This window comes from Patagioenas fasciata, chromosome 1, assembly GCF_037038585.1.
Source record: "Patagioenas fasciata isolate bPatFas1 chromosome 1, bPatFas1.hap1, whole genome shotgun sequence".
NCBI lineage: Eukaryota > Metazoa > Chordata > Aves > Columbiformes > Columbidae > Patagioenas > Patagioenas fasciata.
Genome location: NC_092520.1, coordinates 127,704,518 through 127,710,517, shown reverse-complemented (window position 1 = coordinate 127,710,517; position 6,000 = coordinate 127,704,518).

Here is a 6,000-nt window from a genome sequence, read left to right as displayed (position 1 = left end):
CTAGTTTGTCGTCTGAATTTATGCAAACAGCTTATTTTTTGTCTTGTGTGCAAAGTTATACATCCTCTTTCCAAAATACACACACACACAGAAAATATTGACTGTCTTCCATTCAAAGTTGCTTTGTGTTTGGGTAAATGCATTAATTACAATTTAAATGAAAGACTAGGGAACAGTTATCAAATCTGCCCCATTTTCCTGTCTTACCTCTGTTCCAGACAACTACTTCAAATGCTGCCTAGTCCTTCTTGCCTGAGATGGCTTTGTTTTGGGAACCTGAAGCCTAGAACTATCAGAAAGTCTGATGAACGTTTTCCATACACATGAAGAGCCCAGAACAGACTTTAAACAAAGCTGTATCATTTTGACTACATAAGGAAAAATATTCTGTACTTCCAGAAAGTCTTTCAAAGGCAGAAGGGTCTGGCCTTCTGGGAGTGGATGTACTAAAACTCACCATGCCCCATATGATACTGGACATGCATAAAAATCTGTATCTTCATTGTGTGTAGACACTGTGTTGACCAAAGCAATATTTCTTCACATACTGAAAGCACCAGAACTGTGAAGGTCCCTGTGAGCCCCTGACCACAGAGAAGATTGCACTAAGAAACTGAATATAAAAAGCAAATTATGTGAAAATGAACAACCTGAATAGCTATTTGGTACAGAAAACCTATTTCAAATACTAGTTCATGACAGTGGCTTCTGAGTTTTATTATTCCTTAGAGTGGTGACTGTGATAAAAGATGAATCTTCCCCCTTAAGCAGGGGCACTAGACAGGTAGAGTTGCACAAGGAGACCACAAGACAGCAAGAAGGCCACCTGTTATTTTCAAGCTTTCTGAAATATTATAACGAAGAAAAGCTTTCCTGAGGTAAATGAAGGAGAAGGAGGTAACTTTGCTGTCTCTCAGATATGAAGAGACTAGATAAGAACATGAATCCATGAGGTATCCACAATTGCTGAATAAATGTGTGAATTAAAGTGTCTCAATATGTACCAGAGCCTGCCCTGAGTGCATCAACATGTTCTTCAACCTCTTCTCTCCTCATCCAAGGGGCTTGGCCACCTGGATCAAGACAAGCTCTGGAATGGCATAGCTGTATAACTTGGATCAGATGCCATGGAAAGAGTTGTAAGATGCCTTGTCAGGCACCTCCCACCTTTGATCAGGAACTACACTGAGGCCTGCCCTTGGTCCCTGAATGTGTCTGGCCTTGTACGATATTAATCTGGAGCCTGACTCACTGACTTGACCTCCTGCCTTGACTTTGCACCTGCCCTGCCACTACGGGCTTGTGTGGCAGTCACTGGATTCTTGGTTGAGCCCTGTTACCTCCACTGGACCTGCCCTGGTCACCATGCTTGGGTGCTGTGGGACTGCACAGCCTTGTCGGCGACATCTCAGCCCATGTCTGCCTTGCTGTCACCCTCAGCTACCACCTTATCTTTCCTTGCAGGGCAAACCACTCTTGCTGAGACAGTATACAAAAAAAGTCTCCATACTTCAAAACATCCAGTAGGTGAGATACAAATACTATTTTTTTTACAGGTAAGCATTATGATTTGTGATGAAAGAAAATGTCTTTATTTGAGTTTACGAAAATTATGTGCAAAGGAGTGCAGAGTTACTGCTCCACGCAGAAAGCAGTCCATGTAATAAACACTCCTACCAGCTGAAGCACTGAACGTCATATAGGCTGCAAGCATATTTCAACAGAAAGTGCCAGCCTATGGCCCACCACTTCCTTCTGCTGAATTCTCTAAGCAGAGGAATTGTGCTGCTTGCACAAGATCCAAGTCATGGCGTCGCCACAGCACATGGGCTCTGGTTTGTTGGGTTTTTTTTACAAGCTCCAGAAGTGGGCCCATGTGAACCTTATGAAGTTCTACAAGACCAAGTGCAAGGTCCTGCACCCAGGATGGGGCAACAATACAGGTTGGGGGATGAAGGGATTGAGAGCAGCCCTGCAGAGAAGGACTTGGGAGTACTGGTGGATGTAAAACTAGATATAGGCCAGCAATGTGTGCTCACAGCCCAGAAAGCCAATTGCATCTCAGGCTGCATCAAAAGCAGTGTGATCAGCATGTCGAGGGAGGTGATTCTGCCCCTCTGCTCTGCTCTGGTGAGACCCCACCTGTAGTCCTGTGTCCAGCTCTGGAGCCCTCAGTACAGGAAAGACTTGGACCTGTTGGAGAGGGGCCAGAGGAGGCCACAAAAATGATCAGAGGGCTGGAACACCTCTCCTATGAGGACAGGCTGAGAGAGTTGGAGCCTGGAGAATGCTCTGGGGAGACCTCATTGTGGCTTTTCACTACTTAAAAGGGGCCTATAAGAAAGCTGGGGGCAGACTGTTTAGCAGGGCCTGTTGTGATAAGACAAGAGGTAATGATTTTAAACTAAAGCAGGGGAGATTCAGGCTAGATATGAGGAAGAAATGTTTTACAATGGAGATGGTGAAACACTGGCCCAGGTTGCCCAGAGAGGTGGTAGATGCCCCATCCCTGGAGACATTCCAGGCCAGGCTGGACGGGGCTCTGAGCAACCTGATCTAGTTGAAGACGTCCCTGCTCATTGCAGGGGGTTGGACTAGATGACCTTTAAGGGTCCCTTCCAACCCACACTATTCTATGATTCTAAGATCCACATCAAATGGATTTGCAGAATAGTGGAGCAGGCACAGAGGGTATGTATATGAATGCATATACATATGCATATACATATGAATGCAAATTAGCCCCAGCCAAAATCACACAGTCCTGTTGTGAAAATGTTAACATTCAAGACCAAATACAGTTTTGGCACACTGTCAAGAGCACTGCTGTCATATAGCTGCAAACAACAACAAATGCAAATTACATGCTACACAGCTATAAATCACAGTTTATATATATATAAAGCAGTACCATGAGGTTGTTACAGCTCAGTCACATCTGCACTGCTACAGGCTAAAGCACTGTGTCTGAGATGTCCAAGGATCTGGCATTCCAGGAAATATAAAATTACATTGAGAGATGTTTCTGCCTACTAACACTTAGGTCATATGATAATAATGGTATAATAATAAACAGCTCCCAATTAAGCATTGTATAACAAAATGGAAATTCTTATGCTTCCCTAAAAAATGTAAGTTACAGCACAAATAAGGCTATCTTTTGATCTGCTCATACCGGTGGAAATGTAGAGTAATTCCAGTGCCTTCAGCAGAGCTCCAGAGATTTGACACACCAGTGCAGGTGACATCAGAAACTGGTTAATTGTTCTTTCCAACACTTTGTTAATTTTCCTTGCAATATACAAATTATCAAACTGGCATATACGAATGTTGGGTGAGTTTGCTGGTCAGAGAGTAAACATAAAACACTTCCTGAGGAAGCAAGGTTTGTAAGGACATGTGGGCTGTCGAAGGGGAAGATGGAAGATTGTGATGTCAGTTTGCTTATAATTTGACTACAGATAGCCAACATAACAATCACTAGCTGTTGAAGACTGCCCTTACCAATACTTCTCTGATGATAGGGAGATGGTAAATTGAGTTTAGCTCCTCACTGACCCCAGAGAATCCTTTCAGGAAGCAGGCCAATTAGAGGAAGAGCCTCAGCTATTTGGTGTCATTATTAGATGGCAAAGTTAAACTACCACAAGATGCCAACCATGTTCCCTTAATGTCACAATCCAAGGAGTTGTCTTCTGTTGTGTTAACTGCTCTTCAGACTACATTCTTCTGTAATCACTGACCCATGATAGGCTTTAGAAGGAGATTAGCCAATTAGAACGGAGAAAATAATAGCCTCTATTCAAGGAATGCATTTCCAGAATTAGTACTAGACTGTAAACTCTTAGATCTCATGAAATGCAACACAATGTTCTCCAGGGACCCCATGGAGAAGACTTCTCTTCCTCTACCAACAGGGACAATTTCCTGGCTTTCTTGATGGCTGAGTGGATTGTAGTGATAGTTTCATGTTAGTGAGAGAGAAGAAAAAAAATGATGGGAATATGGTTAGCAGATTGTTGGAGAATGGTTTGAACAGCCTATTCATCTCTGACTTCATCTTCTGAGATGCAGTTCCAGGTGTCCATCTTGCCTTAATCTAGGCACAGATATCCTTTGCCTAGGTTGTCAACAGATTCTACCTGCTCTGAAGACCCTTTTAAGGATGTCCATGGATTGAATGTACTGGGTTCTTGATATTGTTGAAGGGCCCAAAGAATATATAGAAACAGCTGACGAGACAGAAAATATGAAGTACATCCACACTCCAAGTAAGTCTATACTTGAATGTATTTCAAAGTGCAATAAATGCTTAGGATTTTTCCTTGGCTGTAACAACTGAGTGAGCCCACAGCTGGATATTTCTGAGGTCACTTCCGTACACTGGTGGACAAATGCTGGAATTAAGCTTTGAGTTTCAAAGCAGTTCTTAAAATGTAGAGTATATAAAAGCTCACCCACGAAGTAAAGAGACACAGGAACCAGGAACTTGCAACAACAATGACCAGCTTGTGAAGGTAAAAATACTGTGAGGCTTAGATTAAGAGTATTACATGGGATCCTCTCATGCAGCTGGGAACTCTGAGGCATATATGGAGTTTGAATCTTTACTGCCTGCCTGCCTTCCTTCCTTCCTTCCTTCCTTCCTTCCTTCCTTCCTTCCTTCCTTCCTTCCTCCCTCCCTCCCTCCCTCCCTCCCTCCCTCCCTTCTTTCTCTTTTTTTTTCTTTTTTCCTGTCAGTGGTAGGTTTTGTTTATTTCTGGTTTTTATATGTTAGAGACCTTGGACTCTACTTCAGCATACTATGTCCTGACCATCAGCTGCGGTTATCTCACTCTTCAAAGGACTTATGATAATGGCAAGAAAGCTGAATGTTGTAATCTTATGATATGGAGCACAAGGACTGAGCTACTGATTCTGCAAACTTCACCTTTTGACTCCAGCCATAAACAGAGCTAGATGGAGACATTCGCCTGACAGATGGCTGTGGATACTTTACACTAACTCAAATAATTATTTCAGATTCTGGATCACTCAGCTCTGGCTGAGCTCTGTGACTTATGCTAATAAAATGCTAATATTATGTCAGAAACTAATTAATTTATCCCTGTTGTAGACAAAATACAAATAATGTTAAGAACTTGTGGAATAAGTTTGCTGGTTCAATGGCAGGCAGAAAAGTGGTACATGGTAGCTGAAGGAGGCTTGAAGAAATCCTATATCTAAATCAATTTACCACTACAAGATTCATTAATAGAAGCTATAATGGAAAAGAAAGAGAAAGAGAAAGAAAAAGAGGAAAAATAAGAAGAAAAATAAGAAAAAGAAAAAGCAAAAGAAAAAGAAATAAAAATAAAAAGAAAAAGAAAAAGAAAAAGAAAAAGAAAAAGAAAAAGAAAAAGGAAAAGGAAAAGGAAAAGGAAAAGGAAAAGGAAAAGAAAAAGGAAAAGAAAAAGGAAAAGAAAAAGAAGAAAAAGAAAAAGAAGAAAAAGAAAAAGAAAAAGAAAAAGAAAAAGAAAAAGAAAAAGAAAAAGAAAAAGAAAAAGAAAAAGAAAAAGAAAAAGAAAAGGAAAAAGAAAAAGAAAAAGAAAAAGAAAAGGAAAAAGAAAAAGAAAAAGAAAAAGAAAAAGAAGAAAGAAAACCACAAAAAATTCAAAGTTTTGAGAAGAGTTAAATCTGTTTAACTTTCTTTAGAGGTCAGGTCCACGAAGTACATGAAAAAAGACACGCAGCTACTCACACTGTGTGTGCTAGACTATAGCAGCGAAATCTTATTCTTTATTGTCTTTCATCAAATTCCTGAGTGTTCTTCTTTAGCATGAAAGAACAACAGACAGTTTCCACACTTCTTGTTCAGGAATATTTTGAGTACATCTAATTTCATTGTTCAAAGCATCGCCTCTTCTGCTCTACTGCCCAGTCTGGTGACAATACGGTAAGTGCTTTCTTGAATGAAAGGTGAGCAGAAAGATTGGGCTTGGATGGGCTAAGTGAGCTAAC